The sequence below is a fragment of the Schistocerca gregaria genome, chromosome 7 (assembly GCF_023897955.1).
Source record: "Schistocerca gregaria isolate iqSchGreg1 chromosome 7, iqSchGreg1.2, whole genome shotgun sequence".
Classification (NCBI taxonomy): Eukaryota; Metazoa; Arthropoda; class Insecta; order Orthoptera; family Acrididae; genus Schistocerca; species Schistocerca gregaria.
Genome location: NC_064926.1, coordinates 190,638,858 through 190,664,939, shown reverse-complemented (window position 1 = coordinate 190,664,939; position 26,082 = coordinate 190,638,858). Strand labels below are relative to the sequence as shown.

General features: G+C 43.4%; 1 non-coding gene across 1 annotated transcript; it reads right to left on the bottom strand.

The window, feature by feature from the left end:
• Positions 1–24,162: 24,162 nt before the first annotated feature.
• Positions 24,163–24,235, bottom strand: Trnat-agu (transfer RNA threonine (anticodon AGU)). The gene has a single exon. It is a non-coding gene; the product is annotated as a tRNA-Thr (tRNA).
• Between the last annotated feature and the right edge of the window lie 1,847 nt (positions 24,236–26,082).

Sequence of the window (26,082 nt, the reverse complement as noted above, 5' to 3'; positions counted from 1 at the left end):
AGTAGTTTTAATTCGACATGGTACCACGGTATTATAGATTTAAATTTTTATGTTGACTGTGCCTTACTCTGGCATGTTTTAGTAATTTTATGCTTCTAAAGAAGGCTAGATTAATTTAGCCGAAACCTGGTAAAGACGAGAAAATTTGCGCAACTGAGGCTGATCCTTCAAAATATTAGTCTATCACATTTGCTGATTGGACTGAAATATGCTAAAAACTCTTACAAACTGTTTTTCTTACAATTATTCAGTGTGAACACCGGTCAGACATCAAGTCGGTAGGCGAGTTGTTCCGAAACTTTGGTCAATATTTCAGAAGTAACTGTTGCAATAACACTGTTTCTAAAGTTGGATAGATGAGCTGATATCGGAGGCACATACACATGATCGCGTCAGATCGTGTGTGAACGTGGAGGTCGTGCATAAAATACTGTGTCAACCCTCCCTTTGCACCCAGTCCACCTGTCGGATGTAATTTCGCTTAACCAGTCGCGTACGGAGATATGCCAGTGAGGCGGCTAACAATCTTGCTCCCAAATAAAGGTGTGTTGTTCAGCTCCTTCGCATTGAGGCACGCACCATAGATGTAGCTATGAAGGTAAGAAATATCAGTTTATGTTCATTCACCGAAAAAGAAAGGACCATAAACTTCCCGCGGGGATATTTCTTGGGGCTAAGCGTGAAAGACTCGCACTCTTTTAACACGTTTTTCAGTCGCTCTTTATCATTCCGTACACTTCCCATTGCGCACAAGTATACAAACAAAACTGTTTGAGTTGCTCTTCCATTTGGTGTGCTATTTCCAATTGTAAGTTAAACGTAATAAATGCTACAACGTCTTAAGACTAGTATGTTCATTTTGAAACACCTTGTATTTTGACAAAGAGAGATACGATGCACCAAGACCCATCGGCTTGATGACAGATGATGAATGCTTAAATGCTGCTGGAAAGTCTGAAAAAAAAAGAATCGACGCATTTGAGACGTTACGATAGGGAAGAATGTTGAAATTAGGTGGGTGATAAGTTCAAGAATTAGGAGGGGTACACAGACTCAGAGAAGAAGGGCACACATGGGAAACACACTGACAAGTAGAGGGGGACAGAATGATAGGACATGTGTTAACGATTCAGAGAATAGCCTCCATGGTAATAGAGGGAGCCGTAGAGTGTAAAAACTGCAGAGTAAGGCGAAGATTGGAATACATAAAGCGAATAATTGACGACATAGGATGCAAGGGCCACTCTTAAGAGAGCATATTGCTGCAGGACACATCAAGCCACTCAGACTGAAAGGTATGTGCTGAGATACGATCAGGATAGAGCCGGTGAAAAATGTCGATAGTTCCCAACCGCAAGGTTGGACGAGTAGTACATCTTCGAGTAGTAACATCGTTGACAACTAACAGAGCTAGGTGCACGTGGTAAAAGTTTGAGTAGTGGTGAGGAGATGCGCAGAGACAGCAGACGTGTTTCGGTGTCGGAGCTAGATGCCTGCAGGAGGCAGCCGGGTCGTGACAGCAATCAAGTAAGAATTGGCGCCACACACATAATGAGCTATATATTGAGCAAAACTCGGCACATACCTGGGGAAACTAGAAAGAATAATTAATAAAACAGGTTTGTCTAAAAGCTAGATAGAACTCCCATTGTTGATGCAATAAGCGTTTTGTGAAACTTTCTTGTAAATCCATGTTATAGAAGTTTTTTTTTAGTTTTTCACATGTGCCTTAAAAGTTTGAACAATAAATATTTTTTAGATAAAATTAGAGTTTCATCTCACACCTTATGTCGTTTCCGCATCCTGTGCTTGCATTGAACCAAAAGGTACATTATAGTAAAGTTCCCATGAGTAAAGCTAATAATTTCACTTATCAGAGTAAAATAATCTGTATGCCATTGCACAGCTGGCAAATTATTCAGATCAGGACAGAATTTTTATTAAGTAACAAACAGCGCCAAAATGAGTAAAGTTACCTAGAATGACAATTTTATGCCATTGCACTACGGCTGAGTTGAATATATCTTTTATTATCGGCTAAACGGGAAGGAGTGCACGATCTAAGTCCACAGACGCAGTCAGATGCAGGTTGGTGACTTTCATTTATTTTTGCCACTAATCTTTCATGCAGTCAGATGTGTATTTTGAGTATTAATTTTCCAACAATATTTTCATGCAGTCAGATAAAGTTCAGTTCAGTTAAATACGCAGCCAGATGCAAGTTTTATTAAAGACTAAAGCAGTCACATGCAGTTCAGTCTAGTTTAAATAGAGAATTTTTATTAACAACACTTTCAGGACTAATGACTAAAAAAGAAAAAAATACAGAAATTTTAAGTTCCAGAGACATTAGAGCAAAGAGAATTAACGAATACGTGCTCGGGCGGCAGAGGGTATATTTCTGCGCTACAACTACTCGACGTTTTAGCGTCCTCAGGTCATTTCATGTAAAACACTTGCTTTAAAATCTTTATAGTTTCTGCGGAAGAGTGTATACCGAAAACGAATACGGCAGTTCACCCCGACAGCACCGGAAGTGAGTAATTATTCCAACTGGCATAAAAAGTTTGTAAGATAGTTCGCTGTCGCTGCAGCGCCCGGAAACTGTTGTTGTTCGCCTCTGGACGAACCGCGACGGAAGTGAGAAAATTCTGGGTAGGGCGGAAAGGCAGGCAGCCGCGTCCATATCCGCTGGTAAACAGCTATTGTTTTCCTGTGGCGGCGCCGCGACGGCGCGTCCGTGCATGCGTCCATTAAGGGGCGTCGGTAAACAGAGAGAGAGAGAGAGAGAGGGGGGGGGGGCGTAGCACAAAGAGGCGTTTTGCCTCGCTGCGCTGCGCCGTCTGCAAGCCCTTCAACAAAGCGGCCGATGAGAGGCGACGGTGCATCAGATCCTCCGTAAACAAGAGCTCGTGGCGCCATGTACACGAGGCGCGGAGACCCACCCACAGGCGTGTTTCCAGAGAGCTGCTGACGACGCCGCACTTACCGCCTACGTAATGGCCCATATTTCACTTGTTCCCGGCTCGCGTCACGAACCAATTGAAGGAGCACTTCACATCCGCTTGCACGTCTCCTACACAGATATTCCTTTGTCGCTGTGAACGCCTGGTAATATTACAGGCTACCTGTCAGATTGGGAGCAGTCCCCAGTACTATGACGTCACGAACCATGGCCAAATCGACAAACCGCTCACGCACTGAACTCTATCTTTTTCAGCAGCTGCGACATAGTCGAGTATATGAACAGTGATCCAATACTGACAAATGTTTTTTATTCCAGTCTTTGATCACAATATCAATTTTTTTGACCGGTTTCAGTCAGTAATGACCATCCTCAGATCATTTCTACACCATGTCCTAAAGTGATGCCATTACTGCCTTATCACTTTAGGACATGGTGTAGAAAAGATAGCAATTATAGACTGAAACCAGTCATCGACAAAAGAATTGGTACTGTGACGGGAATTAAAAGCATTTAGCTCTGACTTTTCTCATATGAAGCAACACACCCTTTTTAATGTGTCGTATGAGTAGTCTCGCGAGGGAGGAACATTGTCATTATTCTGCTACTTAGCCTTTCGTATGACATTCCTTAAAAATTCTTTTTTTCATTACAATTTACGTAGATCAGACTTAAAGTCTTGATGGGGGTATGCAGCCACAACCACAATCAGTATAAACATGCCTGTAGTAATGCTGCTAGGCTGCTAAGATGAAGGAGATCCACAAGGTAGTAAATCATTTATTGTGCTTTTACTGTTATTTGTATTTTTTTGTATTTTTAATAGGCGCTCTGAAGGGTCTTTGCCCGAAATGCGTCAGCACTATAGAGGATTGACTACCGTGTAGATTTCCTTCATTATAGCAGCCTATCAGCATTTTTAGAGTCATATTTATATAAAGGACAAGAGAAAGTGAGAGACTGTACGTATTACATTGTATGTTAACCGGAGACCTAGAAGCGACGGAGAGGTTCCGTCCCCGCCGCAGCCGCAGTAGTCCACAACCCCACGACGACTACCGCAGTCCACTTCACCCAGGGTTATTGTGCGGTTCGGCCCCCGCTTAACCTCCCAGGGAACGTCTCACACCAGACGAGTGTAACCCGTATGTTTGTGTGGTAGAGTAATGGTGGTGTACGCATACGTGGAGAACTTGTTTGCGCAGCGGTATAAGGGGAACCAGCCCCCATTCGCAGAGGCAGATGGAAAACCGCCTAAAAACCATCCACAGACTGGCCGGTTCACCTTATCTCGACACAAATTCGCCGGGTGGATTCGTGCCGGGAAGAGGCGCTCCTTCCCGCCCGGAAAAAGTGAGAGATTAGTAAAATATAAGGTGTTCAAAAAATGCTTATACATAATTTTAGAGTTTTCACAGGAAAAGACATAACACAGCTGCATCGTTTCTCCGCTCCGTATGCATGAAAGTTTTCGCACTAGAATTGCTCTGATATAGTGACGCTGAAACATAATAAAGACTGCAGCTTAATCTAAACAAGCAACCAGGTCTTCCACAGCGTCTACCTCCCCCCCCCCCCCCCCTCCCCCTGACACTCACACACGAAACGAAATTCATAGCAGTCCAGCATCCTCTCTAAAACAGTATTCATCACGCGGCAATATGAACAGCGTCTCTGAACATCACTAGCGCCGAAACATTCATGGACATTTAGCGGGGAAATGGTGTTCTGTCACATAACGTACTTTCTTTTTATCTGCTCTAAACGTTCTAAAACTTTGTGTAACAACTTATTTCATTCCCTATGAAAACTCTAGATCAACTTCATGAAATGCATTTTGTCTTATAATGGCGTGGTTGAAGACCGTGGCTTTTATTTGAAAACGTGAAAAGTCGCCTTATAAAAATTATGAATGACTGTGCTGGTAAGCTTCTACGTTATTTGATACAAAGACCGCTGAGTAAAACTCAACCTACTCAGACAGTTCTCTCTTTACTTATCCTGATCATCACTAAACTGACACACAATAATTTTTAGCGCAACGCAGTCTGACTTTCAAAAGTCCCTACAAAAGAATGGCCCTGACTAACAATAACCTATACCTTTCATGAATCACTTACCTCACAAAAATCTTCGTTACTCGAACTACAGAGCGCTACGTGGCGTTACCAACATGAAAACCTAAACAACCTATTTAAATAGCACCCATGCTCCCCACAAAAAATTTTACAAATTGTTTTGCGTAGTGCCCAATACTGATCTGAAAAAAAATTCAGAATTACAACAAAGATATCAAGTGCACACACTTATTGATACAGTGTTGGTCAAAAGCAAAAATTGTCCTCACAGTCCATAAAGACAATCCTGATCACTCATCACGGTAGTAATTGCAGTTTTTTTCTCAAACTCTCAACAGTAAAAAACAATGCACACGGAAGTCGTGTATTTTCACGCAGTCTTGAAGTAGTAGTGTTGTCCTTCCAATAGAAGGACATTGCTGACTCTTCACATGAAGACAGGTAATGGGCCACAATAGAGCAAACACACAGCAGAGTCAGTCGAAGTTTTGAAGAATATAGGTAGGTAGGTAGGTCATAACAGAGCAGAACCATTGTAGTCGTGGTAGAGACTAAGGTATTGGTGGGCCACCAAAAATGCAGACCCACTGTAGTACTTGTAGAGATGGCCAGCAGCCATCTGTTGTGACTCTGCGGCTGCACAGTCACCATCGAAGAGTCTTGCGGATAATATAGCAAGTCCGTAAATCACCACATGTGAAATCACAAACTTTTGGGAATGTCCTTAGAACCAGCAATGCTATTAACCAGTCCCTTAGTGAATTATTAACACACGTGCGAGCACTAACAGTCCTTTTTTTTTTACTTCTCACTTATTGTTCATATACTATGACCAACAGAAACGTGTGCAGTGGAATGAAACTTAATTTGAAATATATCATTAAAGAACATAATAATACAGATAACATTATTAGTAATACAGGCTTTACAAAAGAATAGAAAACGGGTATTCATTGGACAAACATATTATACTAGAACTGACATGTGATTACATTTTCAAGCAATTTGGGAGCATAGATCCTGAGAAATCAATACCCAGAACAACAGTCCCTGGCCGGAATAACTGCCTTGATACGCCTGGGCATTGACTCAAACAGGGCTTGGATGGCGTGTACAGGTACAGCTGCCCATGCAACTCCAACACGATACTACAGTTCATCAAGAGTAGTGACTGGCGTATTGTGACGAGCCAGTTGCTCGGCCACCATTGACCGGACGTTTTCAGTTGGTGAGAGATCTTGAGAATGTGCTGGCCAGGGCAGCAGTTGAAAATTTTCTGTATCCAGAAAGGCCCGTACAGGACCTGCTACATGCGCTCGTGCATTAACCTGCTGAAATGTATGGTTTCGCAGCGATCGAACGAAGGGTAGAGCCACGGGTCGTAACACGTCTGAAATGTAACGTCCACTGTTCAAAGTGCCGTCAATGCGAACAAGAGGTGACCGAGACGTGTAACCAATGGCACCCCATACAATCACGCCGGGTGATACGCCAGTATGGCGATGACGAATTCACCGCGATGTGGCCAAACACGGATGCCACCATCATGATGCTGTAAACAGAACCTGAATTCATCCAAAAAAATGACGTTTTGCCATTGGTGCACCCAGGTTCATCGTTGATTACAGCATCGCAGGCGCTCCTGTCTGTGATGCAGCGTTAAGGGTAACCGCAGCCATGGTCTCCGAGCTGATAGTCCATGCTGCTGCAAACGTCGTCGAACTGTTCGTGTAGATGGTTGTTGTCTTGCAAACGTCCCCATCTGTTGACTCAGGGATCGAGACGTGGCTGCACGATCCGTTCCAGCCATGCGGGTAAGATGCGGATAAGATGTCTGTCATCTCGACTGCTAGTGATACGGGGCCGTTGGGATCCAGCACGGAGTTCCGTATTACCCTCCTGAACCCACCGATTCCATATTCTGCTAACAGTCATTGGATCTCGATCAACGCAATGTCGCGATGCCATAAACCGCAATTGCGATAGGCTACAATTCGACCTTTATCAAAGTCGGAAACATGATGCTACGCATTTCTCCTCCTAAAACAAGGCATCACAACAACGTTTTATCAGAGCAACGCCGGTCAACTGCTGTTTGTGTATGAGAAATCGGTTGGAAACTTCCCTCATGTCAGCACGTTGTAAGAGTCGCCACCGGCGCCAACCTTGTGTGAATGCTCTGAAAAGCTAATCGTTTGCGTATCGCAGCATCTTCTTCCTGTCGGTTAAATTTCGCGTCTGTAGCACGTCATGTTCGTGGTGTAGCAATTTTAATGGCCACAAGTATAATATCTAAACTTTTTCCAAAATATTTGAGGTTAACAGTATACTTCGTCATAGTGAATGTAGTTTAGTATTAGAAAAATTCTTCAACATAACTCTTATCAGATAAACAGATGAAGACAGGAAGAACAAGAATACACAAGGGTGCACAAACACATAGCGGAATAACACAAAAGGAAAGAACAGGGTTTGTTTTCAGTGTAACATTTAGTACAGCAGTCCAACCCAAAACTTCATTCCATAGATCTTTCCTCTTATTTCAACATTTGTTCCCGCAAAAAAAGTCCTATCCAAGTATGCTTTCTGTATTTATATGTTTGCAAATGTCTTACCTCATTATTTATTTTCCATTATTTTACGTCATCATTTGTTTCCAAGATAATTCTACCTAAACATGTTGTCCTTATACCCTACTTTTTGTTCATATCCTCTTTCAAAATAATTATTCTTCATAGTCGTGAGCCGTGGTGGCTTTAATTCTGGTGGGTATGAAATTTCACTGGCGCCATTAACTACTTGTACAGCCGATTTTGATCCTGGTCATATGCCAGGGCTAGGATCTTTGGTTGAGGAGTGTGTTGTTGGGTTCGGAGGGCTTTGATACGACCATTTAGCAGGAGGCTGGCGAAAGGGAGGCGCGAAGTTTGGCGATTGGTGGTAGTGTCGTGACAAGAGGTGGTCTCGAGGTCCGAGCGGCGAAGGTACCGGAGAACTTCACCGGCCGACATCACGTCGGTTGGCTGGCAACATTCGTGTCGGACGACCGCTCGGGCCTGGCTGCCCTCTTCTATCTGGCTTTCATAAGCACCACGCACTAACCGCTGCGACGCACTTTGTTTCCATGGAACTGCTTGCTGATAAAGGGGAGTAACATTCTGTAATCCTCGTCGTGATTTGTTTCGTTGTCTACCTGCCCTCCTTATTATTTTCTGGTTTGTACCCGACTCTCCGAGTTTTTATCGGTCTGCTCTAGGACTTTACATCTGAGGTCATCAGTCCCATAGACTTAGAAGTACTTAAACCTAACTAACCTTAGGACATGACAGACATCCATGCCCGAGGCAGGATTCGAACCTGCGGCCGTAGCAGCAGCGCGGTTCCGGATTTAAGCGTCTAGAACCTCTCGGGCACAGCGTCCGGCTGTTTTTGAAAGACCGGGCTATTTTTGGTGTATTTTAGCTGGATCTTGTGGTTCCGCTGATTGAGTTCTCTTGTAATCGGTATTCACAAGTTCTGTTTCAAGACGTTCCTTCAGAGTGGTCTTGATAACTGACAATCAGTTTATTTTGAAAATATTAACATCCAACTGACACCAGGGCTTTAGTCAAAATAAAATAAATACGATACTGCAATGCCTGTGTTGTCCACAAGTAAGATGCACTATTTCTCCGGACATGCATGCATGCCCGAATGAACATTGCATTGTACTTCTGAACAACACGGGCAGAGCAGGATCGTATTACAGCTTCAGATATATAGAAAGCAAGTATCTCAAGTGTCGACCATATGCACCACACCCAGGAACGAAATCACTGGCTAAGGTTAAAGATGACTGAAGACTAATCTTCATAGATTATGAAGATGGGTTGAGGCAAAGAAGTGTAGACCCGGTGTAACACTGGTGACTTCAACTTTAAATATTTTGAACGTCCGATTTATGCTAGCATGCGTTTTTTGGCACCTCGCTCTAATATCTACTAGTTATTGAAAAAGTATGAAGAGCCATCCACCATCTTGTTCCCAACAACTTTTGTTAAAGTTGGCAGTCACTCGTAAGCCGCGTGGGATTAGCCGAGCGATCTAAGGCGCTGCAGTCATGGGCAGTGCGGCTGGTCCGGGCGGAGGTTCGAGTCCTCCCTCGGGCATGGGTGTGTGTGTTTGTCCTTAGGATAATTTAGGTTATGTAGTGTGTAGGCTTAGGGACTGATGACCTTAGCTGTTAAATCCCGTAAGATTTCACAGACTTTTTGAACAGTTTTTAGTCACTTATAACAGTTTGTGTGTTGGAGAAACTATTGCCTATCTTTAAGCAGTGAGCTGTTCCGTAGTTGTATTGACCCGCCAGGGTAGCGGAGAGCACTAACGCGCTGCTTGCTGGACTCGGGTAGGCGCGCAGGCCCCCGGATCGAATTCGCCCGGCGGGTAACGACGAGGGCCGACGTGCCGGCCAGCATGGATGTGGTTTTCAGGCGGTTTTTCACATCCCGGTAGGTGAATATCGGGCTGGTCCCCCTGTTCCGCCTTAGTTACACGGCTCGCAGACGTCTGAACACTTTCGCACTATTCCATGTATTACACTCGACCCAGACAGTACATAATTCCGTCCCAGGGGATAAGGGGTGGAGGCAGGAAGGGCGTCCGGCCACCCTTTAACCATTAACATGCCAAATCCGATTAACAACGACTGACACTGCAGGACAAGGCTCAAGCAATGGAATGTTCCGTAAAAGTATTTTGGGCTGCAGTTCCTTTGCCCAAAATGATTTTATGAGGCAACGTCTTCCTTGGATCTCCAGTTGCTAGTTATAGCATATACAGTGCGTCTCCGTAATAAGGTGCAAAAATGTAACAGGATACAGAAAATGCTTCACTGAAGAATTTGAGGCAGGTAACCTGGGGTCGGAGAAGCCAGGTTAAGGAGATAACAGGATTAAAATCACATCACTGTGTACTTTTTTATTTACATTACTTAACTGCAAATACCATCACTGATACAATGCACTTACCATATGTACTAACAAAATGTTTTGAAACTGGCGGTCATCAACCTCAACGGAAGCATGACATCGACGAAGAACATTCTGACGCATCTTACACATCCGTGGTGTGTTCCAAATCGCACCATAGGCAGCTACAATTCTTGCAACTAATTCCATCTTCGTATCCACTGGAATCTCATACCCAAGTGACTTTTGATATTAAGGGCAGTCAGGTTAGGTGACCTAGTAGGCCTTGGAATATGACTTCCCCTTCCAATCCAACGACCAGGAAATCTGTACCGATACTGCTCCATCGTATTGCACTGTACGTCTCTGAATAGCAGCGAGTAATGAATGGGTTTGTCATTGATCCATACCACGTTTTGTCATAGGAAAATGTAAATACGATACCACAGAGCCCTATTATGAACAAGTAAAGGAAAGGAAACGTACATCACGAACATCATGACTTCCTGGTAATCAGACTCGTGCCCCTTGTTTCTTTGGAGAAAATAAAGAATGTACAAGAAAATAAAAGCACAGGACGTGTAGATTCGTGCTCAAGTTAGTTGTGAATATGGTGAACAGAAATGCTAGACAAAGCGGTAGACAAGTTTACTTACTTATCTCTTTAGCCTGGCTTCTCCGCCCCAAGTTCCCCACCTCAAAGTGTTCAATGGAGCATTTTTGTGTCCTGTTACGTTTTTGCACGCTCTTACGGAAATATCCTAGGTCAACGAGTGGTGCAATAAATTGTTGTTGCTTGCTTACGGCCAGACCCTACCTTTTCTGCATACAAACAGAAAGGATGCTTTTGCAGCAGTATGACGACAAAGATTTAAGGGTGAAAGGCAGGGTTCTCTGCGATTTGAGAGAAGCGTTATTATGTTTTTAGTACTTCGACAGAACTTGTTTGATCCTTCCCCGTCGATATCTCTTCAAATTTTTGTACCACAGTTCTTCAACCTGTACTTTAAGTATTTATGAAAGAATATCACCCAATTTCAGTGATTATCTACTGGTATGGCACGGTTTAAACTTGTCTTTCAGAGCCTACACTTTGTTTCATGATTGTTTTTATGATTACTTGCTGCACATCTGAAAAGTTTCGTAACAGGTACGTTTTATAGTCCAGATTTCACTATCGTATCTTGGTTCCAAAACATTATTTCCTAATTTACAATGATTTTTTTATGTGAGAGCTGCCGCCTACTGTCATATTTAGAATATACGACATGCTTCTTTTTACTACTGTATTATGGGATCTTTTTGAATTTGATGGTATATATTTACTGTTGTACAAGGTGACTTTGCTCTTTGTAGTTTTATAGTTCTTTCCAAGTTTGCTTACTATTTTGTCCTTGTTGGTTCAATATTTCCGTCTAAAACGGGGCTCTCATGCTATTGTGCTGCGTACACTGTCTGGTTAAAGTTGTGAACTGAAACCGGAGTCTAAGCCTAGATATTTGATCACTTTTCATCTACCGAGTTGCAGCGCTGAGCCACCGCCCACAGTATAACTCCGCTAGCGTTTCATACACTGTGGAACTCTGCTGCAGCTCTTGGTAAACTAACAGCTGCAGGAGAATGGATATGGGAGAGAATGGCTCAGTTACAGTCTAGGGGTTAGCAGCAGAAGGAAACTTGACTCTGCAGTGAAGTTAGCGCTGGAAAGAGCGGCCCCGAGTGTATTTAATCTGTCTGGCGGACCTTTAATCGAACTTGGGATTTTTTTGCTTGCCAGGGGAATGGCTTGCGGACAGATACATTGCTACCTCTCTCCTACTTTCGCCACTAAGCCTAACAGATCGTATTTTGAGTTCCTGTTTGGTATAAATATCAAATGTGCCGACGACAGAAAACGCTACTTCAAAACAGATCTAACTTGAGAGCTACAACGATGGATATTTCTCAGAAGTCTCTCTCCAGATAAATTCACTATAACTTCGCAGTGTCGAGGACAGAATAACAAAGACCGTTACACTGTAACAGACAAATTATAACTGACCTAAAGCAAGGAAAACAAAAATACTAGTGTATCGTTTAATGCATTTTTTCCTTTATTGTATAATATTCTGACAAGCATGAGCAAATGATCACTTTAACTAAAAACCGTATGTCACATGCGGAATTCGAAAAAATGGCTCTGATCATTATGGGACTTACTATCTGAGGTCATCAGTGTCCTAAAACTACCTAAACCTAACTAACCTAAGGACATCACACACTCCATGCTCGAGGCAGGATTCGAACCTGCGACCATAGCAGTCGCACGGTTCCAGACTGTAGCGCCTAGAACTGCTCAGCCACACCGCCCGGCAGCTCAATTACAGTGTGTGTTAGTATTATCATAGCGTTATGACTTACTGGAGAGATATTCCGCCTGATACGAGAAACAATTTGTTTAGTCTTTTTTCACCCAAACATGTTTCAGAGATTTTTGTGCTATTTTCAGTGGGACAGTTTCTCTTGTTCAGCCTTACATGACGCTAATAACTAATCTTGAGGACGTTACTTTATAACTACCATACATTGTTTACAGTCAGTCATAGTTATTGATTCTGTGGCCTTATTACCCGTTATTTTCAGTGTTAGACACTTATTTCCTTTGTTTACTGAAACTTTGAAGGTTTCACAGCTATTCTTATTTATTCAGAAACATAAGGCTGGAATGGTCATTTAGCATGTTATCGACTTACCAGCAAATAAATATTTTTAAAAGGAAATACTAGCAACGCTAACAACATTAATTATTAATGGAAAACACAACCGCTGTATTGTGTGTATGGGGTACTGTTTATTAAGCCGGGGACCTAGAAACGACGGAGAGGCTTCGTCCCGCCATTGCCCTCAGTGGTTCACAACCCCACAACAGGCCACAGCAGTCCACCAGCCCCACAGCCGCCCCACACTGAACCCAAGGTTATTGTGCGGTTCGGCTCCCAGAGGACCTCCCCCTCCCACCCACCCCCCTGCGAACGTCTCATACCAGACAAGTGTAACCACAAATGTTTGCATGATAGTGTAATTGTGGTGTACGCGTACGTGGAGACAGAGTTCACGCAGCAATCGCCGACGTAGTGTAACTGAGGCAGAATAAGGGGAACCAGCCCGCATTCGCCGAGGCAGATGGAAAACCGCCTGTAAACCATCCACAGGCTGGCCAGCACACCGGACCTCGACACTAATCAGCCGGGTGGGTTCGTGCCGGCTAGTCGGGAGGGCCACCGTTGTATTAATACTCATTTATTGTGAAATCACCTCTATCACTCTTGTAGATCATTATCAGGTTGCCGCGCTGTGCGAATATCGTGATACGCAGATAAAATCTGGAAACTACGATTACATCAATAATTTCGTTTCCAGATTTTGTCTCCAACGACTGGGACGAGAAATGGAGGTAATGACATTGGCACGTAAAGTGCCCTCCACCACACACCGTTGGGTGGCTTGCGGAGTATAAATGTTGATGTTGATGTACACATGAGATCCAGACCTTTTGTATCATGATACTCGCACAACTCGACAACCTGATGACCTTCTACAAGAATGATACAGGTGGTGACACAGTAAATACGTATTATTACCGCTATGATTGTTTTCACTAATCATTAACATTAATTTCTGTCATCTGTGGAGCTCAACAGCACCAAGATTTGAAAAAACGACTCTCCTACACTAACAATACAGTGAAATGCGCCAGCGTTTACCATACTGAAATCGCATTCGAGGCGACCAGATCCAAACCTCCGTCAGACCATCCAGATTTAGTTTCTCCACGGTTTCCCCAAATCGCTTCGAGCGAACTCTGGGAGGGGTCCCGTGGAATGACCAAGACGGAACTCTTTCCAACATCAGTGTTCATTTCAAGCGCGCTCTCCTTCGGTAGTAACATCTTCAGTGACAGGACGTTGAACAACAATATTCCTTACTTCCTTCTCCAATTTTCTTGTGTTGAGGAACAAGTTTCAGCTTTGGCAATGTGGCATCTTCGACCAGAATTAATTTACGAGTTCAATAGCGCTCCATCTATGTGAACAACTTGGAGCCGACAGTTTGGAGGCAAATACCTCCTTAAACATTAGCGCTTACCTTAATAGGCGAAGACTGTACATCGCACCATAGATGCAACACTTACCTGAAACAGAAGAAAAATCCAATATTTTATACCGTCAAGGAAATAAGGCATACATGAAAGAAAGAAAAAAAGGAAACTTAGCGATTTTCTTATTACAAGCGGTTCGACTTTTAGATGGTTCAAATGGCTCTGAGCACTATGGGACTTAACATCTGAGGTCATCAGTCCCCTAGACTTAGAACTACTTAAACCTAACTAATCTAAGGACATCACACACGTCCATTCCCGAGGCCGGATTCGAACCTGCGACCGTAGCAGCCGCGGGGTTCCTAACTGAAGCGTCTAGAACCGCTCGACCACAGCGGCCGGCTCGACTTTTAGATATCAGTTTATAAGTAGAATAGAAAAAAATCTCACAAATTTTTCGAGTGATTTCATTTTTCTCAGAAATATACAAAACTGGGAAAGATCTTTGTGGGGCCAAATTCTACCCATGATCGTACTTGTTGCACTAGTGTAAACATCGGTAGCGTGTTATCGGCCTAAATGTAAATTTCTCAGATAGAAGGTGCTATTTTATAATACTTTTAAAATCTATGAAGAACGTTGCCATTTCCTGTTTCAAAGACCAGGAATCAGCTGCCTATGCAGCAGACAATTGGTTTCAAACACGAGTCAAGCACCCAGCGAAGTCGCACAGTGGTTAGCAAACTGGGCGGCAGTTAAAACCAGATTTAGGTTTTCTGATTTCCCTAAATCGCTTCGGGCAAGTGCTGGGATCGTTCCTTTGAAAGTGCACGCCGACTTCCACATCCTTCCCTAATGTGATGCGACCGATGACTTCGCTGTTTGGTGCCCCCTCAAACTAACCAACCACAAATCCAAGCGATAGTTTTCGGCTCTTTATCTTAACTGAAAGGTGCCATTAATGCTCGAAATGTGAACGGTTGAGACAGTGAACCTATGAAAAAATTAAAGCTTCCAAAACATGCGTCATAACAGTTGGGGGATGATACTGCAGGCGTGCTGTGTGGGTGAGGCAAGTATAACTGTAAACGACTCCACGAAATTATTCGAATCAGGTATTACCACAGCATTCTAAGCACTGTGCGTCTGCCTCGTAATCACGACAGCTCACTCCATGCCGCCTACATTACACGATGTGTCTTTTGAGTTTACAAGACTTACAGAGGAGCATCTACTCGTATTAGCGAATCCTGCGTTTTAGTGGAAGTTTATAATTTTAGAACATGAGAATCGGCTTGCTGAAAACCACCACGATTCATTCGCTGCGGCACTAAGCGCTGTCGCTGCCCCAATAGTAAGCTAGCTGCATACACAAAAGAAAATTTTCTTAGAAGTAAAATAATTCCAAATAATTCTTGTATTAATTTTTGGTTACACTGTAAAGTAAGTTACTGAGGGAACCGACACATGATTTCTACATGTAAACTCGTCCAGTTTCAGACAGCTAGATAACAGCAACTAAAAACACAGCAAAAATGAGGTTTATTCATACACTTTCACTCAAAGTTGCACTTAAAGAGTAACAGGAATTAAGATAACTTGTTAATGCCACTTCAGTGTTTTGTGGCTTACTATTCATCTTTTCATCAATAAAAAGTGTCTGGAATTCAATAATTCATAGTGTTAGTAAATTAGTTAACACTACTATCCGCTGATTGGAAGTACTTCTTTAAAACGTAAGATACTTGAAGAACAAGGATTTATTGGCATCAATCAGGGATACGCCCAAAAAAATTTAAGAATGTATGCAATGAACGTGCTCAATGATTATCAGTGTATTAATAAAGGATAATGGTTCAAAATCAGAACGCAGTGACATTTAATTTTTTCTACAGGTCATTTCAAGGCAACTGACAAGGAAGTTGGAAATCACAGTCTCCCAGCTCCCTTCATTGGCCCCTTCTGAAGCCATATGCCCGAAATTCCAATTGTTCGCTCCCGTTACTCCCACCACAGTAAGCAACTGGCACTTTCCGGTAGCAACATAATTGGTGTTGGTTCTTTTGTGTGTCTTTTTTTGCACTCACGTCAAGGAGTGCAGTAGGTGGTTTTAGATCCGGCTAGTTGCAGAGTTGTGGTCCTTTTATTGGAAATAAATAAATGTAAGGGATTACAAGTCGAGATATTTACCGGACAACCAACGAAAACCATCTGAAAACCTGGGCTGGAACTGGAGGAGCTGGAACTATACTGGTGTGCAGAATTTTAGGACACAGCAGACAGAAAGCTGCACTTTAACTGTAATGGGTCTACTCCTGAATACACAGAACAGCTGACATACTTCGGAGTGACACTTTGCAGGTCCCACATACTAACACAACTGCGAGAAAACACGAAGTAAATCAGGTGCAACGAACAGTACCATTAGAAAGCTAACTGACAGTAAGTTGGGCCACAAAAGTTACTGTGCTTAGAACCAATCCTTTAGCACTTTGCTTTTGAACATTTGAGTACATGTGCCGTCCGGTCCAGATTGGCGCATGAAAAGAAGATCGACATGATCCTTGAAACCTGTAGGGTACACACAGGAGACATGTAGCCCACTCTACTGATAAGCTCTACCACGCTTCAGGTCCCAGCAGTCCGATATCTCGTAGGGTAGCTTGTAAACACAGCTAGCAGTTCAAAAAGACATTTGACGCGCACCATTCACCACCACCAAATGGTGATGACCCAAATTACGGATCGTGGAAAATGCCAAGCCGTATTAGAATTGGTGCAGCCCCTTTCAAAACCGATCTGATAAAATGGAGCCTATTAGAAACTGATGAAAATAAGTGCGACTGGGAGAAATACAAAACATAGAACATCTTTTAACATGCCGAAATTGTTCTGCATGTTGCTCCCTAGACGATGCCTGGCTAAACAAGTGTGAACCTTTTGACCCAGTACTGGGCCAAAAATTGACAGCTCCGGAAGTGAAAAAGTAAAGTAGGACGAAAGTAAATTTTACATGATGTCTCACTTCCAAGTAATATAGCTCTATGAAACGTGGACTATACATAGAAAGAACTTCTATAGTATATTATAGAAGGTAACTGGAAGAAATTCGTAATGAGACGAACAGAAATGTCACTTTTGCTCAAAGACAATAATTACACTGAAATCACTGCGATTCATGATGGTTCCTTTGACATTACAAACTTCAGGACATAGTTCTAGATACGCTGTGTAACCATCACGGATGGTAATAAATGCACTGCACGTGCTCCCACGCGGCCGCTCGGTTGGTAACGGGTTCTTGGGGTAGAGAGTTCAATTCCTCTACCAGCGCGTTTCCCCAACTGTTGGAAGGTCGTTGATGCATGTGAATGTGCTGCAATATGTCTTCTCAATGCAGCACACACGTACTTAGTGGGATGTAAAACAGCGGAATAAATACGCTCTCGTTCCAGCAGCTTTCGATTCGGTCGCTCACTGTCATCCATAAAAATGAATCAGGACACTCCAGAAAAGTCACACATGAGAAAGGAGTACAGTGTCACAATAACGTTCACTGGCGATTGTACTATGGTGAATGATTTGGAGGTCAGTGGACTCATGCAACATTATGCCGTTCCCAGCGTAAAAACTGGACCACCAAAACGATAGTCTTCGATGTTACTGGGTGTGTTACGTTTTCCCACCTCTCACTTCTCACAACGAGCATGTGTGGGATGCTTTTGGGATATGCACTGCAGCACGTCCATAAGCACCAATGTCCATTAAGGAGTTGTCAACCAGCTGGTGGAATAATGGATCGCCCTCCCACCAGAACTTGCTCCTAACCTTGTCACCATCATGGTGGCTCGTTGCAGAGCATGCATTGCCGTCAGTGAAGAAAACACACCCTATTAATAACCATATACCACGCTTTGTAATGCCCAGGGGACCATCACGAATTGCGGTGAGTTGAGCGTAATTGTCTTCGAAAATAAATGTCATTGTAGTTCGTCTCACTGAGTATTTCTTCCAGTTGCCTTCTGTACTATACTGTAGCAGTGTTACGAATGGTCCATGTTTCATCGATCATTAGAACTTGGCAGTGACACATCATACGAAATTCACTTTCATCCTTAAGTTTTGTAAACCAGTGTACTTCCTTACCATTTCTCTACCGTTCCACAAGTATCGCTAGGGAATAGAATCTTTCCGTGTGATCTCTGATTTCTGTTAGTATATCATGATGGCCATTTCTCCCCTCATAAGTGGGAGTCAAACATATTTTAGCCTTAAGAAGAGGAAGCTGGTGATCATGCCTCAACAAAACCACCATTGTGTTAATGATTGCCACCCTAACATGGTTCATCATATTGGTGAAACTCTCTCACATCAGTTCAATACATAACGAACTGCCCCTCTATGAACTTTTTGGGAGACGTCCATCAATTCTGTCTGCCATGGATCATATACTCCATAGCAGTGCATCAGGAGAGGAAGGACAAACGTAGTGCAAGCAGTCTGTTTTTGAGATTTGTTGCATCTTATAAGTGATGACCGCTTTGTTTTGCTTTCCGTCACAATATCTTTTTATGTGACGACTCCAATTTAAATTGATTACAATTACAATCCCTAGCCATTTAGTTGATTCAAAAATCTTAAATATAAATGATTCATCTCGTGAACGAAAGTTAACGGACATTTTTGGCTTTTAACTACTCACGTGGAAGGCACATTTTATTGTTCAAAGTTAGTCACCACTTTCCACACCATGGAGATATCCTGCCTAAATTATTTTGTAATTATTTTTGGTTTTATTCCAATTTTATTGAACAGCGAACAATGTAAGAGGGCTGATATATCGTGTGTATAGATTAAGAACAGCAAGAGGCTTCTAAAACGGTAAATGTAACTCCCTTTTCAGTAATTGAATTCCCGTCATTACAGATTATACGTTACGCCTTTATACAAAAATACTATTTTTTCTTTTTACCATTAATCAAAAACTGTGAAGAGTGAACGTATTTTAAGTTGCAATTGGCCTAACAAAGTGACGCTTAAAGAAAAATTTATTCATTTTCCTTATTACCGTGATTTTACATGATATGGTTTTACAGGACTATCTGTATAGTGTCCTGCACTGATGGCTTGTTATCTGCAAACGAAACGATGTACGTGTGAATTTCATTGGCGAGTTAACACAGCCCTTGATTTCTTTTTAAAAAAAACGTGATTTTGGCGTGGCAAAATGTTGTGTTTATATTTTTGTTATTACTCACACTTGTGACTGATCCTTCTTCTTTTGTGTTCTTCGGGCACTGCACAGACATTACTGTATTTTGTCTTTTGTGTAAAGTTCCTCTAAAGTGTTTTCGTTTAAAACTCGTTTGCCTTCAGCTATTGCCTCCTGTGTGTGGAGGTTCTCAGCTGTTATGAGTTTGTGGTATACGCTGTGGCTGGATTTCAAAATTTTTAAATCTGTAGCTATTGTACTTGTGGTTCCTGTTGTTACTTCGATTTATGGAATAGCTTAGCCCAACTGATACATAAATGTCAACGGCCTTGATCCGTTCTCTGTAGACGCAAATTTGAAATCGCTTTCCGACTCGCCAAACTAAGGGAGCAGTTATCTAACAGGAGAGTAAGCCGCGGTTAGTATAGAGCTTTCCTGCAGCAGAAACAGCGAACCGGCGAGTTGTAGGTGGCCTTGTTGCTCATAAGCTGCCGTAAACACGGCGAGCAGTTTTCTTTTATGACGGGGGCTGGATGGGGGAGGGTAGATGGTTGATTTGTTGGTGTGTATCTGTGTTTGTGGTGGGGGGGGGGGGGGGGGTAGGGGGAGGGACGCCGAACCGTCGCACTGAGACGAGCTGGCGTACTCCTGGCTTGTGGCACAGTTAGGTCGCTTTGTCCATCTTGTGTGTCTTTTAACCTGGAGCACAAAGCGACGAGTTCTATGTTACAGAGCGCTACTCATTGCCAGTACGGCCCCATTTCCTTCGTGAAAAGTAATTGCTTCGTGGTCATGATCTCCAACAGGACTTTCCACATCCACGCATGTACATTTCGTCCCATGGGTTCCTATGTCCGCGTCTGCTCAAACGTGACTAATTCCGCTTTCATCAGTGATACGGTGTTTTATAAAGACCGGAGAGTGGCCTTTTGTTCACCACATCGTGTACTAGTTTGCTTTTTCTTCTCGAGAAAAGCGGCGATTACCTAAGAACATAGACCAAGCGTTCTGCTAAGGACAGTCAGCATTGTGCAGGGCTCAGGAAAAGAATTTTCCTCCTGATCTTTATCCCTAGTCCCGTACCAAATAGAAGGGCTTCTTTGTATGGTTTGAAATCTACCAGTGGTCTACATTGTCTCTCTTCTCGTGCACGATTGAAATTCTTGCCCCCTTTATGGGTGTGCAGTAGTGAATGTGTGCAGCAATATTTGCGAGACTGAGTTTGATATGGAAGAATCTAGCCGACCACGTGCCCTTGGATTGCAAACATGTTTCTAGTTCTAGGAATATCGATTGAATATTGGCTTAGTGTGTTTCAAACAATTCTTCCACGCTTAATGAATGCTTATAAATGTATCAAAAAATGGTTCAAATGGCTCTGAGCACTATGGGACTTAACATCTATGGTCATCAGTCCCCTAGAACTTAGAACTACTTAAACCTAACTAACCTAAGGACATCACACTACACCCAGTCATCACGTATAAATGTATCCTTTACTTTGGTCTATCCCTTGTAACACAACTATCAAGCATAAAGCAAGTTCTTGAAAACCAAACACATCACCCCCACTCTAAAGCTTCGCCATGAGACTCTGCCTGAAAGTAATTGTAAATAGGATCGAGGAGGTAATAGGGCTAGTCAAAGAGGTAAGAGGAAAATGTATGCCATTAATACTGTACATTTATTTTGTCGGCCTGAGGGGTCGATTTGCAACTCAGGCACATAACACACCTGCCTTAAGCATTCTTAATCAGCCTGAGTCTAATGAACTCATAATTGGGGTCCTAGATTTTGGTTCAAATGGTTCAAAAGGCTCTAAGCACTATGGACCTTAACATCTCAGGACATCACACACATCCATTCCCGAGGCACGATTCGAACCTGCGACCGCAGCAGCCGCGTGGTATCAGGCCGAAGCACCCAGAACCGCTGGGCCACCGCGGCCGGCTCCTAGATTTTGGAGGTAAGCTAATTATCAGTTTTATAATATAACGGTCTTCAACCACATTTTTACCAACCATATACCTCATCATCGTTGACTAAAAGGGAATCTTGCTTAATTGGCCTATTATTGACGTATTACGGCGCTAGGTAAAGTTGTTTTGGATAGTGCTTTGATATAAGTCATTGATTATCGTTGAAACCCTTATAATAGTGGACGGTACGAAATTTTCACTCTGCAACGGAGTGTGCGCCGATATGAAACGTCCTGGCAGATTAAAGTTGTTTGCCATACCGTGACTCGAATACGGGACCTTTGCCCTTATCGGATAAGTGATTACCAACTGAGCTACCCAAGCACGACCCACGTCCCGTCCTCACAGCCTTAATACAGCCAGTACCTGGTCTCCTAGCTTCCGCAATATCCTTTCTTTCAGGAGTGATAGTCTTGCAAGGTTCGCAGGAGACCTTCCGTGAAGTTTGGAACGTAGGAGACATACTACTGGCAGCAGTAAATATATGAGGACGGGGCGTGAGTCGTGCTTGGGTAGCTCAGTTGGTAGAGCAATTGCCCGCGAAAGGCAAATGTCCCGAGCTCGAGTCTCGATCCGGCACACAGTTTTAATCTGCCAGGAAGTTTCAGTCGTATAGACTACCTTTCCACCCATATGCTCCCCTCGAACCTCCTCCCTGCCTCCCCCCACCCGCCCCTCTTTCTCTGTCTACAGCGATGACGTTACCGTTCATTGTTTATAAGCAAATAAACTTGCATTTATAAGAGGGCTATCCAGAAAGCAGTGAACGTTTTGGCATTAAAAATAACTAAGGACAAGAAATACATTAAATTATATAATCTGAAAGAGAGACTGACATACTACTTTTCCACATAATCACCACATACATTGAGGCACTTATCATAGCAGTTCACAAGCTTTGAAAGACCTTCGGCGTAAAGTTCTGCCACCTCAGACTTCAACCAGTGACCCACGCCCGCCTGGAGTTCCACGTCGTCATGAAAGCGCTGCGTTGCAAGCCTGTTCTTCATCTTGGGAAACAAGTGGAAGTCTCTTGGTGCATGACAGGGGCTGTAGAGCGGATGAGGGAAAATTTCCCATTTCAGTAAATTAAGGATTTCTTTAGTGCGGTTTCCCGTGTGAGGTCGGGCATTGTCGTGCAAAAGCAAAGCTTTTGAGTGACACTTTCGATCAATAATGTCCGTGAAACTTATGGAAAAGACAGTGAAAGCTCCGTTATTGTGAAGCGACGATTTTCACCAATCATTTCATCAACTTTTAGTACAAGATCGTCAGTCATAATGCTCGCGCGTCCAATCTTCTCTTCATCACAAACGTTGTTTCGGCCATTTTTAAACCGAATGCACCATTTCCGGGCGTAACATTCACTCATTAAGTTGTTTCCGTACACTTCGCTCAGTTGACAATAAATTTCTATAGGTTTTAGGTTTTTTGCCAACAAAATCACGGACCGCACCTAACAACTGGCGGGATTTTCAATTGCAGCGCACATTTCAAATTCGAATATCGGAAAAAAAAGAAAACAGACGCGCAAAGACTTTCCCGCTGTCACGGATACATGCCGACTGAGCTGCCGAGCACGCACATCCCAAATATACGCGATCGGGGCGCGCCTATCGCCATCAGACGGAAACTTCCCCTGCATTCTGAATAGCCCTTGTACTGTGATCCTCATTTTTTTCTGTCTCTTGCATCAGAATTAATTTAAAGATATCTCTCTTCCCCCAGATTCGAACAAGGTTTTTTGGAGATTTCTGTTGATTGTATGGAAAATTTCGTAACTGGAAATACCCTCCTAAATGTTCCCAATCTGGTTTCCCTTTGCCTTAGTGCCAACGTGCTTACTGTTTAACTAAAAGTCAGAGACTCTGCAATGACTCAGAACAGCCCACTTTACGCAGAGAATGAGAAGTGCCTTAAAATAATCTCGGATGGCGGCGCGCAGACACACACACACACACACACACACACACACACACACACACACACACTTTTATATAGGACAACTTGATAAACGACAAAGCTCTAACTTTTATATTAAATCAACTTTAGCACCTGATCGATTTTTCATTGTTAACCTACAAGAAGGGATCTGCAGTTTCCAGACAGCGTGTGTCAATAACAGAGTAACCACTGAAATAGCGCCAGGAGCGTTCCCTTCGAACGCGAGTAAGCAACGTTTTCGTAGCTTGACAGACAATTGCAACTCTCGTGTGGAGTCGTTGCGGAGGAAAGCGGCGGGATATGGAGCGCCGAGTGGGAAGCAAGTGGAGTTGGGACAGTAATTCGGCAGGGTCTCGCCGAAGTTATTAGACGACAAGCAGTGCGGCGAGGGGGCAAGGAGCCCAGAGGACAGCAATAAGCGCGGGGGCGGAGACCCTGGGATTACCGCGGTAGGTAGCGGCGCCGTCGCTACATCCCGCAGAAGAGGGCAGGAGGCGGCCCGGGCGCGCTTATCGCGGCAGACAAACGCTTTGGGGCTATCCGCGGCACGGCGCAGCACGGCTTTGTTTACTGCTCGCCGATGCCGCAGATACTGTTATGGCCGACACACGGCGCTCACCTCGCGGCCCTCCGCAGTTTCACCGTCTGCGCCACCCCGCGCTTTGTTTTATTGCCCTGTGTTGCTCTCCTTCCACCCACGTCTTCAGCCACTCCCCACGCCACGATCTTCTCCGTATTGGGGTAATAAGCCTGTTACAACTGTCTCGAGAACTTGCTTTTTACGACAAAACTGATGAGCGCCTCTTTGCAACACAGATTTGAAGTTCCTTTGTGTCGACAATTTGGTGATATTACTGACTGCAGAGATTCACATATCAGGAGTGGGTTGGGGTAGGGGCTGACAACACTATAAAAACTACTATAACGTTGGAAGCTGAAGAAGTGAATTAAAATTTGTGCTGCAGCCGGGACTCGAACCCGGGTCTTCTTGCTTACTATGCAGGTATGCTGACCATTACACCACCACAGCATTATGGGTAACATACCTGCACGAATTACACAACTACAATACCCTCCCCAACACAATCTGCCTAGTAGGCAAGAAGACCCGTTTTCAAGTCCCGGCCACAGCACAGATTTTAATTCTCTTTTTCAGCTCCCAGCGTTATAGTAGATAAATTTGGGACTTAAATGTCTCAGGGAAATTTTAATTTATGGTCTATACGATCTCATGTAGTACAACACTTCCCCATTACGTGAACATACGTGCACGAACTACTCAAGTTAAATACCCTCCCCAACGCAAATTCCAATTCACATCTCCCCTTATATTGTCACTATTACTACGGCTCTCCGACATTGGAATAGCACCGCAGCAAGGACGAAATGGGGAAGTGCTATACTATATACGATAGTATAGATCTTAAATTCATTTATCCCTGAGACATTTAAGTCTCTTATTTATCTATGATAAAGCTGGAAACTGAAGAAATGAATTAAAATTTATGCTGCGGCCGGAACTCAAACCCGGGTCTTCTCGGTTACTCGGTACATATTCTGACCGCTACACCACCGCAGCATTATGGGTAACATACCTGCACGAACTACCAAAGTCAAATACCCTCCCCAATACAATCTGCCTAGTAAGCAAGAAGACCCGTTTTCGAGTCCCGGCCACATCACAGATTTTAATTCTCTTTTTCAGCTCCCAGCGTTGTCGTAGATAAATTTGGGACTTAAATGTCTCAGAGATATTGTAATTTATGGTCTATACGATCTCATGTAGTACAACACTTCCCCATTACGTCCCATGCTGGGGTGCTATTCCAATGTCGGAGAGCTCTGGTAATAATAACAATATAAGAGGAGATGTGAATTGGGTTTTTTTTTTGGGGGGGGGGGGTGAGGGGGATAGTACTTGAGTACTTCGTGCAGCTATGCTGTCCATAATGCCTACACTGAGATAAGATTTATTACTTTATTTAGTGGTGTCACGGTGTCCGCTGGTTAATTGCAAAGTATGGTACAACAAAATCCAACCATGTTGCGTCACAAGTGAATAAGGTTCCGAATTACATCGCTAGCAGTAAATGACCGTGTTCTTTACTAGATAAGACCTCAAAAAAATAAGGATTCACAAAAGGAAAGGAACACAAAATAAGAACAGCTTTTGCTTCGTTACATGGGGGACAATAGCTCACATTTACAATAGCTCACATTTAGAAGGGATGTTCGAAAACAGAGTAACCTAGCAGAGCCAGGTGTAGCACTGCCCCATACTGACACAGGTAGAATCGAGGAGCCTGTTGCTGCACGCGTAGCGAGTTACCTGATATAGTGATGTCACATGTTCAACATTTGTCATCCGCTTGCACGACCCCTTGCGTCTTATATCATTTACTTGTCTCGGCGTCATATATATCGGTTTGCGGTTTTTTAAACAGTGATACGTATCACTCTGTAGCACTGTGTCACTGCGGTTCGCTCACGTAATGTTACAATTCAATAAACGAGAAGACTAGCGAAATCTTCCAGAAATGTATGGGAATTTTGCTAGAAATGAAACTCTGTGTTTCAGATTCGAGTGGGAGAGGCAAGAGCCACCATTTGACACCTATCTCCCCCCCCCCCCCCCCCCAAAAAAAAAAAAAAATCTTATCGACGCCTATCCCTATACATCAAACCTCGTAGGTTATACCTTTCTATGTACTGCTAGCGACCCGCCCTGGCTTTGCACTATAGCAATAAATATCTATGGCCAGACCACTTGTTTATAATACGTAGTGAGCAGCGAGATAATGCCTGTTGCTGTCGATCAGGGTTTATCTCACTGTAGGAGGTAGTTTCCAAGGAGAGGGTTCTTCCTGATATACACAA